Here is a 16373-nt window from a genome sequence, read left to right on the forward strand (position 1 = left end):
CTTGCTAATCTAATCTCACACCACTGCAGCACAAAGTTATTCAAAGACTAATGTTCTTTGGAGCATATAAAAGCTTAGGAACTATTTCTGAAGGTGATTAACCACCGAAGTGAAGTTGTATGGAGAATTTAGCCGTTTTGGGAGTGTGCATTCCCCTAAGCACCAACATTATTCCTACTGTATTAAAGAAAACAAGTTCAATAAATCATGAAGCTGTGGCTGCCCCATCCCTGGCAGTGTTCAAGGCCAGGTTGGACACAGGGGCTTGGAGCAACCTGCTCTAGTGGAAGGTGTCCCTGCCCATGGCAGGGGTTGGAGCTGGATGAGCTTTAAGGTCCCTTCCAACCCAAACCAGGCTGGGATTCTATGGTTCTGTGATGGAAGAAAAGGTGGGAAAAAGTAGGTTTTGATGAGAGAAGTGCTGGGGATTCAGTGTTGCTGCCATGCAGTGTTTCACTAGGAAAGGTGTAACTGCGGATGCATACTCAATTTCCTACCACTGAGTTTCCTCACTGTGGGTCTGAAATTAAATTAGTGGGGGAAATAAAAAAGGATTAGAGAAATGTTCTGAGGAAGGGCACATGATTCAGACTTTGTGTGGTGTGTTAGCTCAGCACCAACACAGAGGGAAAAAGAAAGCAGTTGTGGGTCCCCTCCATTCCCACGTGCAAGCACCATGTGCAATAAACATATGTATTTACTTCATCATCTTTTGGGGGGAATGTGTGGAGGAAAGAATCCACAAAGGTTTATCAAGGGAAGACAGCACGAATTCAGATTAGTCTTAGGGAACTGTAAGAACTAGTTTGTGTGTTTTGATCTACATCAAACTCTGTCCTCAGTGGTGACTCACGGAGCAGAATGTCAAACTCTAGTAAATTTAAGGAATAGATACAGCATTAAAAGACTGAAAGTCAAAATGAATGTGAGGGTGGGCAGCCAAGAGGAAAAAGAACAAACAGGGAGTCTGGTGGGAGAATGGGGGGGGAAACAAAGGGAATCTGAGGCAAAGAGGTGAACTGGAAACATGACAGTGTGATGGATTCAACAGAAATCTTCCCATATTTCATTTTCTATTATCTGCTGCCTTACTTGGAACTGTTGTTTCTCAAAAGAAACTTTAAAAACTGTTGGAAGGAGGAATGGGAGCATCAGGCGAGCAAATGCAGGGATCTGTTTGGATCAGCTCCTCCTTGGCTTGCAGGTAAGGCCAAGTGAGTAGCACTTGGAAAGTGTGGTAATACACAATTTACCACTCAACTAAACATCCAATTTCTATAGTTCTGTGATGTACAGAAATACAATATCTCAAATACAACACCTCACATCAAATGCAGGGCACTGAATAGCAGTTTTTCCAGAGCAGAGGGTCTCTGGCAGCCCTGCAAGTGCCTATTTGGGTTTGTGCAAGTTCTTGGCTTGGTGCTTCCCTGGAGTGAGCTCACATGGGCTGGGGAAGGGGAGCAGCCGCAGCTTCAGAACCTCAAAGGGGGAGATGATGACTAAAGCCTAGAAAGGAAAACTCAAGGCAGGCTGCTTCTAAGGAAAGGCTCCATCTCTTTGCAGCTCTCAGCATCCCGCTCTTGTTTGGCTTTGCGGGCCACCATTCTCATCTCACCTACACTCAGAGCTGCTCGCAGCCTGCCTGTGTTTGCTGGGAAGCGTTGTAGTCTGACTGCTGAATCAGTCAAGCTTTTTCTCCCTGTGCCTGTCCCTGGCCATGTATAACAACATGGATTTCCATCAGCCAGGTTTCACTGAGCTATAGGATTATTTGGCTAAACAGCAAGGCAAACCTGCAAGCCCTGAAGGCACAGCTAGCATGGTTATGAGAATAACTGCAGATAGCTCAACCCTCTCAGCTCTGCAGATATTTCTGCAGATCCCTCACACAAAGATGCTCCAACCATCACTCTACACGCATATGTCTTTGTTGCTGCTCCCCATATCCAGGCAACCTGTGTGTCATCAGCAGCGTAAGAGGGATTTCTGTGTTATTTAGTGTAATGAGAACGGTTTTAAACATAAGCCAGATCCACACACAGCCAGCACAGCTTTCTCTGCCCTGCATCCCACGCTACACCCAGGTCCAGGGTGATGACAGTGGCTCTTCTCAGAGCCATTCTCAGTCCAACATATCTCACCAAGTGAGAGAAACACATACAAATGCAGCTTCAGCCCTGCTCAGCCCTGTGCTGAGCTGCTTGTGGATACTGGAGGGCTGACTTGCATGCACATGATAAGCTAAGCGCCTGGATTTATAAGGCATGAGGGTTCTTTTTATTGCACAACATACTAAAGCATTTACTGTATATTTCTCTCTATTGATCTAGAATCACTGCATTTCCTTCCTTGGGATCTTAAGCTTCTCATTCAGTTGAGGCAAAAAGAATATATCTTTCCTGGGCAAAAAGACATTAAATTGCCAGTAAAGTTGTTTTGCTCATGCTGGAGTCTCCAAGCAATGCCTGTGTGTGCCTGGAGCCAGCACTCCTGAGGCTGGTAAAGCAGCAGTGACAGCATGTATCTGTGCTGTGCTTTCTGCGGGTGAGGATGAGCTCCAGCTTCTCGCCCAAAGTGCCACCTCAGTGAGCTGAGACCCATTGGCCATGGGGAAAAACTGACCAACCTGTACAGAGATTCTTGGAAGAATAGTGAGTCCAGGCACTGTCTGGATTGCTGAACTCTGGGACATGCTGGGAATCTCCCCTCCAGGAATAATCCTAGAATTTAACCAAGGAAGAAGTGAAGAATGTGTTTTGATTTTAAAGAGGACAAGAGGGAAATGCAGATTGGAGAACTCTTTCAGAAGAGCATCGAATATATATGATGGTGCTCTTCAAGCCCTGTCTTGCATCTTAAATGTAGCTTGCAAGGTTAACCAAATCCACAGATGGCCACACTGGGAGTGCTGAATCATTACATTTTACACAGTCCTTCACACTATGAAACCTGGATGGTTCCCAAGAGGGAGCAATCTGGAAACAAAAATGTGTCTGATCAATAAAACGAAATGGCTTGAAGAAATGTGAGTTTAGTGCTCACTGAGACCTAATTGGCTTTGCAAGTATCAGAGGTGACTTTGCCCTTCCCAGCTTAGCTGCTATAGCGGTACGTAGGGTTACTGCAAGATAACAACAATACGGTGGTGACCCTGGTGCTCTTGAGAGCCCAAAAGACACCGGCCACAGGAGGGATCAGCAGGGAAGGGCTGGCAAGAATGGCAAAATGTCCCATGAGGCTGAGGTCTTCATGCCCTCCTTGGGTTGGGAACCCAGAACATCGACTGTCTCTACACCAGATGTTGGCTAATGCTTACTTGTAGCCCTACATGCCAGCTGCTTATGACATAAGATTTAGACATAAAAATCACTAACATTAGTGAGCTGATAAAAAGACAAGTATAAGTATTCAAACAGCATGAGTTATTTAAATAGGGAAGTTAAACAAAATCTATCCCAACTGGCTTTCAAATCTCAGCCCATGATCTAAAAATCAATTGATTTTACTTACAGAATGCTAAAACCTCCCAAGGAAATGCTCCTTTATTCAGCAGCATGTGTGGACAGAATACTCTTGCAAGGTTTTACCATGGTTAGCCTTCAATCAAGCTGTTTTCACAGGAGCTCCACAACTGCTGTGGCCACAGATAGATTTGCTAAGCCTCCGGAGCATGGAATTGTCAGCAAAGGGATGGAGATATCTTTTATTTGAAGCCCCCCCTTCCCCCCCAGTAATTCACATTCCTATAGCTGTAACAATAAACCCATAGACCTCCAAGGGCAAAAATGGTAAGTAGTGACAAACTGTGGTGCCTGGGGTGATATGCTGCTGTATAATCTTATGATGGCATGGTAAATAATAACTAACGTCATTTTCTTGTAATGTACTTATTACTATATCAATCTAAACATGAGAGAATGCATCACATTTCTCGATGTTTTTCAGTTCCCTATTAAACTCCTGGCTGCTTCACTGAGCCCTCTGCACACCGCTTGACTGCACACTGGTGATCTGTAACTTGCTGCACTATGATGTTATCATTTCTCAAGTCCTGTTCAACTCCAGCTGTAACTTTTCATGGGCAAAGATAGATGCCATTAGCAAAATTCAGGCACAGGCAGAATTTATCTCAATTTATCCTGCACAGAAGAAGTAACTGAAGGTACCTTGCTGAAAGCAAAATATACTGCTTGAATGAATTTGCAATAAGTAATAAAATACAGCAGGGAGAACCCATTTACTGTAGGGAAAGAAGGTAATATATGATGTTGGTAATTCACTTTAAAACAATACTATTAAGCAAGTATAAAGGTGATTATCACCTTTTTTAGGCATTAAAGTTCTATTTATAAGCCAGTTGGTGGGTAACATCTACCAATATAAAAGAGCCACATGTAATTTCTTGCAGAAAAAGCTCTCTATGTTTTATGCCACGTCCAGGACTGGCAGCGCTAACAGCAATAGTGGAGGGCAAAAGCAGGCCAGCGGCAAATTCTGCTGTCCTCAGGACCAGGTTATAAACACTGAAAAGGCAAATATCTTAATGAATCCATAGGGGAACTGCTGAGGCTGGATCAGGAATTCTTCTGACATTAGTCCTCAGACCAAGAAACAGACTCATTTTCATCTCAGCATTGCAGAAACTGAGCAGGAACACGGGCACAGCCATTGCTACCCAGCAGCATCCTATTACACAGCCAGATTACTTCAGCCTAGATTCAAAAGGGAATAATTTTACATAATGAGGCATTGTAGAAGTTTCACAGACATTGGCTCTTTGCAACTTCAGGGTGGCTCCAGAGGAGCCACTTGGGTTGACTTTTGGCTCCTCAATCCAAAATCAGAGCCCAGCTCCCTCCCTGCTCCATTTGCCCTGAGTACCTAAAGTCCTGGAGGTGCCCAAGCAGGCCACTCGGACCCCTGCTCTCTGTATTTCTGCCACAGATTTCTGCTGCATCTTTTGAAAGCGTGCACTGGAAATTATACAGAACATTCTTGCACAACACCAGTAACACTTCCCTGTCACGGCAGCAAACATGTTCCCCACCACAGATGCACAAGCCAGTTCTGAACATGATTTTGCTGGCTCTTCTGATACTCAGTACTCAGTGGAGCTGCAGCTCCTGGGGGCAGGTGATTACAAGGGGATCTCAATGTCGTCTTTGCTTCCCTGAAAAGCTCAGAATAAATCCTGAATGTGTGCCCTCTGAAGAATTAAATCCTAGAAGAAAAAAAACCCAATAATAACCCCAGCTATATTATCTTCTACATCTCATGATTTCTGAGTCAGTATCATGATCTCAGGACATTTGGGCTTGGCAAGAAGTCTCAGAGCAGAATCCCCCCCCCCCAAAAGCCCAGACAGGGAGATTTTCCAACACAGGCTTGACCCTTCTGTCTGCACAAGTAAATGCTGATGTGTTTCAGTGACCTGGTGACTGTGGGATTACATCTTGCAGTAACTGCCCTCTAAAGCAAGGATCCCTTAGTGCAGGAGGTCTGTCTGTGCTGGCGCTGCAGGAACAGCCTGTGGTCTCTGTTGGGACGGGTGCAGAGTTCAGTGCCAGGAAAGTCATTGGAAAGAAAGCGGCAACCTCAATCCCTGCGGATCCTTCATGTTGTTCTGGCTCTATGGCTTGACCTCGAGGAAGATGACTTGAGGAATTAAATCCTCCAAAACACAGATGAGCTGGAGGCAGTGCCCATCCCATTTCCTATTTGCCATCCTGTTGCTCCAATCCATACGCATGCATTTTAAATAGCTCTTTCAAACAATACCCAGGCCAACTAGACTGCATTCTGAATGGGGGTTTCCAAGCCACAGCTTGTCCCTCATGAGAGGGGGACACAGCACCAGTGTCTCTCCATGCCATAGGTGACCAGTGGGGATGCACTATTCTTGCTCTACTGTGGCCCACACCATGCCCAGTGCAGATGGACTGGGAAAGGCATCAGGAGTGGGAAAGGAGAGCTTGAACCCAAGGTCCCCTGAAACCCTTGATGAAATGACAACTGGCTCAAGCGTTCCTGCATTTAAACCAGTAGCTCCTTTTCCCATCAGGAAGCTGGACTCCGGCTGTACAGGGCGGAGAGACCTTTACTCTCCAGATAATGCATTTCAGTTGATCACAGTTTCTATAAGCACATAATAAATCCTGCTTTTACAGTTAAATTCTCCCCCCCCTCAAAGCAGAATCCTCCTGATTGTTTAGAAAACTCCAAAACTACCAGGGTTTAATTTATTAAGAAGCTGGCCAATTTAAACGCTATCTTTGGAGATAATAAAATTGTGCTAACTCTGAGACAGAGAACACGAACACCATGGAAACTGCCACTGACAAAAGCCATAATACTGCAGGGATGCAGTTTGCCTCCTGTTGAAAACACCCAGCATGTTCTAGCTCTTAAGACAGAAACAGGACAAATATTACTCAGGCTTCATGTGATGCTGCCAGAGAACAAAAGAACAGTTTGTGGGTTGTTCTCTCCAGGCACTTTCCAGGAGTATGTTCCCTTTTTCAGAGGCCTATTAGAAAAATTGTGAAAAAAGAAAACAAATAAGATGATTGCTCCTGCCTTTCCTTCTAGTAAAGGCTGTTCACTGGCAATGGTGCACACTGAGGTGTGCTGGGCCCTTTCTGTAGAGCCCCAGCTGCCATCATACTGACCCTTTCCTGGCAGAAAGGTTGCTGTTAGTGTAAGAGTAAGCAGAGGGATGAAGAAGGTCTATTTAGCTTTAGGTGTATTTAGCAGCAAGATTTCAGGGGGTGCTGCGGGGTGGTCAGAGATTTCAGAGGATGCTTGAGCAGCCTTCTCTTGCAGGACACAGGGGCATGCGCTGCCCTGTAACATAAAACCCAACATGTGGAACAGTCAGCAAGAGACTGTTGTGTGGGGACAGGCCAAGGGGAACGGCTTTAACCTGCCAGAGGGGAGACTGAGATGAGCTCTGAGGCAGAAGCTCTTCCCTGTGAGGGTGCTGAGGCGCTGGCACAGGGTGCCCAGAGAAGCTGTGGCTGCCCCATCCCTGGCAGTGTTCAAGGCCAGGTTGGACACAGGGGCTTGGAGCAACCTGCTCTAGTGGAAGGTGTCCCTGCCTGTGGCAGGGGTTGGAACTGGATGAGCTTTAAGGTCCCTTCAACCCAAACCAGTCTGGGATTCTATGAGACGTGAGGAAAGTCTTGTTTCTTGGTGACAGAAATACTTCTGCCTCTTAGCTCAGGAGCAGAAATGCTGCCCTGTAATTATTCCTGATCTGGAGCAATAGACAGCAGATAAGTGCAAACCAGGCTTCAAGCCATTAGATACTTTAACGAGGAGGTCACTGTACTTTGCATTGGGGGATTTGGGATTTGTACATTAACTGGAGTGGCATGTGACAGAAGGACATGTGAATTAATGACACTATTTATAACCCATCTCATTATCACACACAGCTTGATGCCTCAGACAGCCACTAATTCTCTTAACCAATTTCTACTGCTGGATCTGTTAGGAGAATGCTGCTGCTGCTGTTATTGTTTGGTTTTGAATGCAAAAAGCTCTTTTCAAAGAAAGGCTCCATGATTGCATGATGTAACTCCCCTGAGCCCAAGTCTCAGACACAGAAATATTCATGTTGAGGCTGATAAATGAACAATGAACAAATTACATGCTTGATTCCTCTGCTTCGCCTTACTTTTGATCTCTAATATTAGATTGATATAATTGTTTTTCAGATCCCTGTGTGCGTATTACCAGTTTGAATGTTGCTATAGAAATGTAAAAATCAACATCTTGTCCCTTCGACTTTAAAAGAAACGTGCCCCTCCTTTCGTTTCTGCCCTATTCTTTGGCACAAAAATGAGAAGCCGTCATCTGACAAGTATTACAGCCTCAGATGTGATTCCAGTCTTTGCCCTTAAGAGGCTGTAGCATAGCACTGGCTTTTCTGACTCTTCCAGCTGAAGGCCTTCTCTTGCTTATATAGAAAATAAGTAGAAAGGCGCTTTTTTGTTCTATAGATCTATACATTTACAAGGGTTTAAAGGACTTAGAAGTGTAAGGAAGAGTTATAAGGAAACCAGACCTAAACACAGACATCCAACAGCAACATCCACTCCTTCTCCTTTCTCCTGCCAAGAGAAATCACTATTCACAAGGTTGGCTGCCTGGGGGCAATGTCTCTGACCTGTCTTCAGTTTCCTGCTCCCATATGCGGACACGATGCCTTTCTAGGCAAAGAATAGCAAGTGTACGTGCATCTGCTATGGGCTAATCAACACTCACCTACAAACCAGGGGGATCTTTGCCCCTGTACACTCCGAGCTGGGACGGGGACACTTGGAGGACACTAGTGTCATAGAATACTTTGGGTTGAAAAGGACCTTAAGATCATCTAGTTCCAACCCCCCTGCCACGGGCAGGGACACCACACACTAAACCATGTCACCCAAGCCTCCAACAGTTACATGCCCTTCTTATGCTGAGGACACCAGAACTGCACACAGTGATCCAAGTGAGGTCTCATGAGTGTCAGTACAAAACAACCGTCACCTCCCCATGTCTCCCCCAAGCAGCCCCTCAGGGTCATGCACAGAGGGAACTTGCACTCCATATGAACTCACAATGTCTTCATCTGCCCTAATTGATTAGGAGAGGAGAGACCACACTGCCATGGAGAAGGAGCAGGGCTGAGGGTGGAAAAAGCTGCTTCTCAGCGATGAGCAATGCTCTTTCTGCTTCGGAGAAAATAAACTCTGGGAATCAATTAGCTCTGAATATAAGTGAAAATAATGTGGCTTATCTGGCACAAAAATTGTTTTAGTGATAGGAATGGAAATGAATTCATTATGACTGACAATAATGCTAATAAAGATTCATTTCCAGAGGTCAGGAGGAGCGGAAAGAGCCATAATCACAGCAGCTTTCTCCACTCTTGTTTTCTGATAGGAGGAAAGCAGAGCTGCTCACTTGCTAAGGCTGCTAAAGTGGAGGAGAACAGGAGGATGGACCCCAACACCATCCCATGCCAGGGTGGTGCTGAGTTACCAGTGATGGGGCCTGTGCTCCCCCAGTCCCTCTGTGTACCCTGGTGTGCTCAGAGCTGGGCTCAATTCAAAGGGAGCACAGGAGAGAGCTCCTGCCTCCTGGGTGGCAAAATACCTTGTTTGGAAGGTGTTTTCAGAAGCCTCTTCCAGCAGCTTCTCCATGCAGGTGCTTAATTATAGCCCCCATCAGCTGGCAGATCTACTGCCTTGCAGCTAATTCTCCATCCCTGCTGCACCACTGGTGATCATCTCAGTGCAAAGCCCTGCCCTGAAACTAGTACTGCTCGATTACATCTCAGAAGCATCTTTCCCTTTACACAAACTCATTTCCAGGCTACTCAGGGGCTTATCGAGCAGAAGGATAAGCATATTATACATTGGGAGAGGGTAGGAGTTGATTTACATCTCTTCTCTTGCCATGAGACTACCAGGATGGAGAATGGAGGAGGAGGATTTAACTATGCGTGACGTCTTTAGGCTAAAATGTCATGGACAAAGAAGACCCCACTCAAAACTGGTCAAAGGATGGCCTTTTTCAGAACATTCAGAGAACTTTGCTCTCAGTGAGCTGTTCCAGACATCTTCCCCCACAATGATCCATTGCTGTGAGCTATTCTGTCATGTAAATTTAATGCAGCAGAATGCGAATAGATTGCGCTTGCTAAAAGCAAGTGTTTACTGATGACTGTTTGCATGGAGGGAAGCCTGTTACGTGTACTCATCCCCCTCTTCCTCCCTATCCAGTTTTAGCACTGACAGGCTGTGACCTCTGTATGTCAGCCAGATTGAAGTCCTCTGTCATAACTCTGCTTTCCTCCCCACAGGTTACCAGATGGTGCATGAGGAGCCCATCACCCTGCTGTCCCCTGGGATGAGGTGGCCTGCAGCAGTGGTCAGTGTCCAGTGTCTGAGCCATCTCCCAGCACGTGTGTCCCTGAGCAGCCATGGTCATTTGCTTCTGCACTGTCAGATGATTCTCTGCCACCCCTGGCAAGACCTGCCTGCCCTCCCTTGCTGCTCTCCAGATAAACAGTTTATAGTCTAAGAGGTTAATCACGGGCAGCACTGACATCTTTACCTTGATCTTTAGCTTGATGCACTCACAACAGTGATGGCATCAGCTGAGTCTGGAAAACATTCTTGTATGAATTGCGATAGAAAAATTAGCCATGGAAAATATTTCTACAGATTTAATGATCGTCTTATTGAGATGTTTATGAAAACAATCTCAAACCGTTACTGAAACACTTGGCGCCCATTTGTCATTAATAGCATCTAGTTTATTGCAAGTAAAAAAATACCCCAGAATTTGAGTGAGAAAATTTTTTCTAGAACCTTTAGTAAAATGTCTTATGAATATTGCTGAGTTTCATCAGTGAAAGCTCAATGCTTCCTGGCCACCCCTCAGGCTAGCGTGGGAAACCAGCAATGAAGCATCAGCTGAAATGGGGGTACCTGACTGGTGCTACATGCTGAGGGAAGCTGATGAGCAGTGCTCGGGCTCTCCTCTCCTCTGACTCGAACTGGGGTTTTTCTAATTCACACATAAAGTTGCAGTGAAGGGTTGAACAGACAGTTACCTCTCTCTAATTCCTCTGCATCATAAGTGTATTTAAAGGGCATTTAGAAAAAGCAGCCACAACCTAAGTTAAGATGTAATATGAAAATAAAACATTTGGTAGGCTGTATGGGAAAGTAATCTAACAGGCTTACACGCTGGAGAAAACGTGGCCTTTACCCCCCTGGTGATCTGCCCCTGGGCTTCTGTGCTTGCTTATGTTTGTGGTTATCACAGAATCCCAGACTGGTTTGGGTTGAAGGGACCTTAAAGCTCATCCAGCCCCACCAAGCAACCTGCACCTTTCCCCCAGCATCACTTCAGAGCATCTCCCTGGCAGGAAGAAAATATCTGATCCCTTCTTCCTCAGCTCAGTATTTGTCAGTCCCAGTGGATGGTAAAATACCACAGGACAGTCTGCAGAGCAGCAAAAGGAAAAAGAAAATACAAACCTGCACCAACGCATGCCACATAAGCACCAAAAAAAGGGTGACATGGAAGCAACTGCAAGCCCCCGAGACCAGCCCAGCTTTGGTTTGGTTATAAATGAAACCTACTTATTGCTGCAACATTAGAAGTAAGCTAAGTGCAAGCCATGGAAGATGGGAGAAGCTGAATTGGTAGGTGGGAGCTGGCAGGTTGCTGGAAAACTGCCATGTAAATGACTATGTGTGATCTCCCCCAAGAGGGAACGAAGCCAGCACGAAACACCTCAACTGGTGTGAAACTGGCTTTAATAATTGAGCCTGCAAAAAGTGAAGATTAAAAATTCATTCTGAACTAAATGAAGCCATTAGCAGAAGAGTTTTCCTCCATTACACATTTATGATCTGCAATACACTAATACAGACACCTCCTTTTGAGAACACGAACACTCATTGCTCAGCTGCCCCTCACCTCTGCTGCTCAGTGCCTGGACTCTCACATTAAGAGGGGAGGAACAATGAACACGCTGCATTTTGTTAGCTCTTTACATCTCACATCCTAAAAGAAAACCTGATTTTGACTCCCCAACTGGGATATTGTGAGAAAACATTGCAAAGGAAGGATTCGGGGATTTCAATTCATTTTTCTGCACTTTTTCGTGGAATTTTCACAGCATAAAATTCCTTGAAACCATCTGTTATATAATATTCCATTATAAATTATGGAATATCTAGCAGAACCTGGGGTTGTGCTAAGAAACAAATCATGCAGTAAAAAAACCCTCCTATCAATCATCCCTCTGAAAGGAATCCAGAAAGAACTGGGTATCTGTATGGCTGAGAAGACTATACTGAGTCATAGGAACAAGTAAATAGAGAGGAAAACAGAGTTATTCATGTTCTCATAAACCCAGCTGCCCTATGGTGCGCTCAAGTAGGGTTATAACCAGACTCTGCTGTGGACACCCAGGGCTTGGCTGCTCACCCCCTCTGCACCCCAGGCCATGGATCACTGGGTGATGCCTGGTCCCAGTGTACCTCAACTCACCAAGTCACAGCGATCACAGCGAGATCAGCCCCACATTTAAGGCTCTTGTAGAATCGCTGAGTAACAACCAGCACCAAAAGGAGCCCCCCAGGTTTTAAACACAGCAAGAAATGGAGTTTCTGGGCATGCACGTGGGCTGTGAATAGGTGGTTGCACCAGTGCCTCCAGTCCCTCTGTAGCCCTCAGTACTTCGCGTGTGATGCTGTAGCCATCAGGACCAGGCTGATTTTTGGGTTTCTCTCTTTTCTGACAAGTTCTAATAACTGCGCTCCTGGCTTTATTTAACACTGTGGATAGTTCTACTGAAGACAAAAGTAGCTTTAAGTTTTAAACTGTTAAAACCCATAGTTTTTATGCTTTCCCCTGCTTGAGCTGCTTGCCAGTACATATAAATTCAGGACAGAGTCTGCTTCCCTATGAAATGTTGATGGTGCTCTCGGCTGGGAGGCTGAGAGGATGGTGAATTCCAAATTCAGGAAATGTTCCACTCTAGGATGTGTTTATAATTACATTTATTTCCCTTGAATGCAGCCCGGTATCTCCCTGGCTTATTGTGCAAGGCAGCTGCATGGTAAGGATTACGCCTGTGGAATCCAGTAGATTGATGACATGATTTAGGACCTATATGGAAAGTTTAATTGAATTAACTAGAACTTATGCAATTTGCCTTAATCCTCTGAGGAGAGCCTGACCGACTGCACACTTTTGCTTTGCTCTAGAAACCTTATTAAAAGAGGGAAAAGTAGAAGGAATGATTGTTTTATATCCTTAATTAAGGCCTTTAAACATTCAATAATGAATAAATTAGTATTCCTTGGAGGGAAAATATGAAATATTGTCTCATCCCTTGTTTGGCCTTGTTCACGATTTTTTTGCTTCTTTATAAATCATCAGGGTGGCTACAGACCTTGTGACAGGGCTTCCAAGGTCCCCGCCATTTCAATGACCAGATCCTTGCCACCACACCTGCGCCACGTGCAGGCAAAAAGCCAAAACAAATGAGCTCTGCGTTTCTGGGAATTCTGTGCTGCCTCCCATAGCAAATCCCAGAGACAACGAGAGACAAGACATGAGCCCTGCCCTGAACTCCAGGAGCGTGAAGGCAGGTCAAGCATCAGCGCCAGCAGGTTTCCCCTCACGGGTACAGTACCTGGTCCATGGATGGAGCTAGAGGAGCTCTGAGCTGCTGCTGAAACACTCGCGTCCATCACACGGCCATTTCCCACCATTTTGTTTTCAAGCTCAAAATTGCACAATTAATAAATGTAATTTAGAGCAGGAGGAAGTTTTCCACTCAGTGACCCTTAAGAGGCTTCCCTGCAATGTCTGTTATCCATCAGTTCTCACAAAGCTTTTCCCAAAGCTCTTGGAATTCTGTAGGACGATAGGGAGGCTCATAGCCAGCCTCTGGCTGCACCCCATCTTTACACACCAGGTTCACTTTGGCTCCCCATAACCATCAAAGTGGGGTCATGGTCTGCACCTCCAGGGTTCCCTGGAGGACTGGTGAAACGCCATTTACTGTATTGCTGGGGTACAGTGCCACAGACTGGTTTGGGTTGAAAGCACCTTAAAGCTCATCCAGCTCCAACCCCTGCCACGGGCAGGGACACCTTCCACTAGAGCAGGTTGCTCCAAGCCCCTGTGTCCAACCTGGCCTTGTGTCCCATCAGCTGCCTGTGCAGCAGAGAGTAAAAGCAATTCTATATAATACTTTCAGGACAAAACATCCAGAAGTATATTGAGCTGCAGCAGCAGGGCATGTTGGTATGCAGGAACTCACTCTTTGGCTTGGATTTGAGCCAGGAAACAATATCTAACATCCCTGCTGGGGTGGGAAATGGGATTTTAAATCTCAGAATCTTCAGCCAAGTAATTAGATGGACAATAAAATTCACACCTCCTCTCCCGAGAGGTAGCTAAGGGCTTTTCAGTGGTGGACTCCTGATTTTCATCTTGTAGTAGCTTTAATGAAAGTAGCATTGAAATGTAATATCTCAGCACTTACAGTCTGAACACATCTTTAAATTGCATAATGTTTTATTAATTAGATATTTAATTACTGTGGCCTTGCAGAAACATAATGGTCACATTTATAACTACCTAGAAAAACGGCAAATTTGCCATGCAAAAGCGATGAGATGCAAAGACTTATAAGGGCAGCAGCTTTTAAAATAACAGCATGTTACAGAGTTGTTGCAGTACAAATGCCTGGAAGTTTAGTGCCACAGTATCTCTGCTGTACAGTCTATTCATCACATAAATATTTGTGTGTGCAGACAGAGCCATGTTCTGCGAGGACACAATTTGTACAGCATTTATATCTCATTTGGCATAAAAATAAACAGCCCCCTTTTGCTTTCAGTTGAGATCTGGCATAAAGCCACTAAAATTTGCTCCAGATTTGCAGTGCAAGCAGAATTCTGCCCATTGCTTCTGTAAGGCATCAAAGTTTTCAGTGCTGTGGTTTTGTTCTGTGCCAACTAATTTGGATACAACAGATTGAATTTAAAGGTCAAAAAGTCATCCCAAGTGACTGGCTGAGGAAGGTAAAATGTGTTTGCAAAACTGATTTGAGAAAATGGAAACAGCTCAGAGAAGTCATGGAGCATTTTATGAAACCTGTATTTCATAGGAGGCAAAATTGAATTGAGGTGCCAGCAGCAGCCTATCGCTGCTCTTAGTAGCTTGCCTCAGATCAGTGATTTCATCAAAACCTATTTTACTTCTAGCAATGCTGATGACCAAGAAACAAAATACCTCTGCACATTAAAGACCACAAAGACAGACACCAGAAGAAGAGCAAAGAACCAAGCAGCATCCCTGACCCAAGGCATGGATCTGATTGTTTGGAAACCATCTAGAGCAAGGTTTCAATTTCCACACAGGTTTTTTCTCCACATTTACAATGACGGATCACAGCCCTGGATCCAAGCAGCCTGGGAAGAGCAGTTCTCTTTTATTACAGCCTAGCCACACAAACAGCATTTCTCAATAACCCAATGCAACTTCTCTTTCCACCGTGACGAGGAGAGTGAATAGTCGTATCTCTATTGCAATGGAAGTTATGAAGACAAGCAAAAACGCTTTGCAACATGGGGTGATACAGGAGAATTGCTAACTCCACACTGCAAGCAACAACAGTAGATTTAGGAGTAAATCCCCATTTCAATGGGGCTGTCCAGTGCGTCAAGTGCCTTGACTAGGAGCCACGAGTGACTGAAAAGGATTTATAAGGGACAAAGGAAATGGACCTTGGAATCACAGTAAAGCCACTGCATACGAACTGGGCTGGTGAGCACTTACAGTTTGTGGCATATAAAGTCATATGCTTCCATGGGAGTAAATAAGCTATTCCATTCACAAGGTGGCAAGCCTCTCTGGGATAAAAGCTGACTCTTTAGGATCATAGAATGGTTAAGAGCTCATTTAGTTGCTATCACTTGCCAGCACCTCACCACCCTCACAGGGAAGAACTTCTGCCTCAGAGCTCATCTCAATCTCCCCTCTGGCAGGTTAAAGCCATTCCCCTTGGCCTGTCCCTACAGGCCCTTGTCTAAAGCCTCTCACCAGGTTTCCTGTCATCCCCTTTCACAAGGCATCTCTGCCCCAAGCAGACCCCCGTGGGCTGAGCGTGCCATGTCATGCCGGGCTCTCAATTGCTCCAGTGCTGAGCACAGTGCAGGGCCCATGAGGGCTGGGATCCATCAGAGCGCACTGGGCAATGCTGTGTAAGCCTGAGTGACAGATCTGCAGAGTCACAGAGAACCGGGCTAGGAGGCACCTCGCAGGTCCAGCTCATACATTTTCTTGCCTCAGGCAGGCTCAGCTGAAGCTCTGCTTATGAGTTGTGTCTCACCTGTCCTTAACCAGCTCCTCAGACTGTTAAAGTACTTCAGTGCCCACTAGGAAATGTCTCCAGATACCTGATGCTCATCCCTGCTGTGGTGCAAACCCAGCATCGCACAGCTCCTGCCTCCCCTTCCCTGCTGACGATGAGAGCTGCCTGAGCCACATTGCACAGACACGCTCCTTGGCTGTGTCAGCAGGGGTGGTGTATTCCCAGGGAACAGGAACAGAGCCCCCAGTGCCAGCCCCACTCTGCCAAGCCCATGAGTGCAGCTCAGCCAGGGGCAGGGAAGGAAGACAAGGGGCTCTGCCACCGGGAGCAAGGCATGGGAAGGGCCACAGCCAGGACAGGGAAACAGAGAGGTAATTGCTGATCACTTTGAGTTTTGGTACTCATTTACCGTGGGCCGAGGAAGTTGTTCATGTTCTCATTTGTGCTAATACAAGCTAAAAATGCTGTT

The 16373-nt window shown here is 45.6% G+C and overlaps 1 long non-coding RNA gene across 2 annotated transcripts in view; it reads left to right on the forward strand.

Annotated features, from left to right (window-relative positions):
• LOC115612878 overlaps positions 1 to 10644 on the forward strand; it is a 49485-nt gene extending 38841 nt beyond the window's left edge. For both annotated transcript variants that reach the window (XR_003993191.1, XR_003993190.1), the window contains exon 3: positions 9857 to 10644. This is a non-coding gene — a long non-coding RNA (uncharacterized LOC115612878). The remainder of the gene's footprint in view (positions 1 to 9856) is intronic.
• The last annotated feature ends 5729 nt before the right edge of the window (positions 10645 to 16373 follow it).

Source organism: Strigops habroptila, chromosome 9 (genome assembly GCF_004027225.2).
Source record: "Strigops habroptila isolate Jane chromosome 9, bStrHab1.2.pri, whole genome shotgun sequence".
NCBI lineage: Eukaryota > Metazoa > Chordata > Aves > Psittaciformes > Psittacidae > Strigops > Strigops habroptila.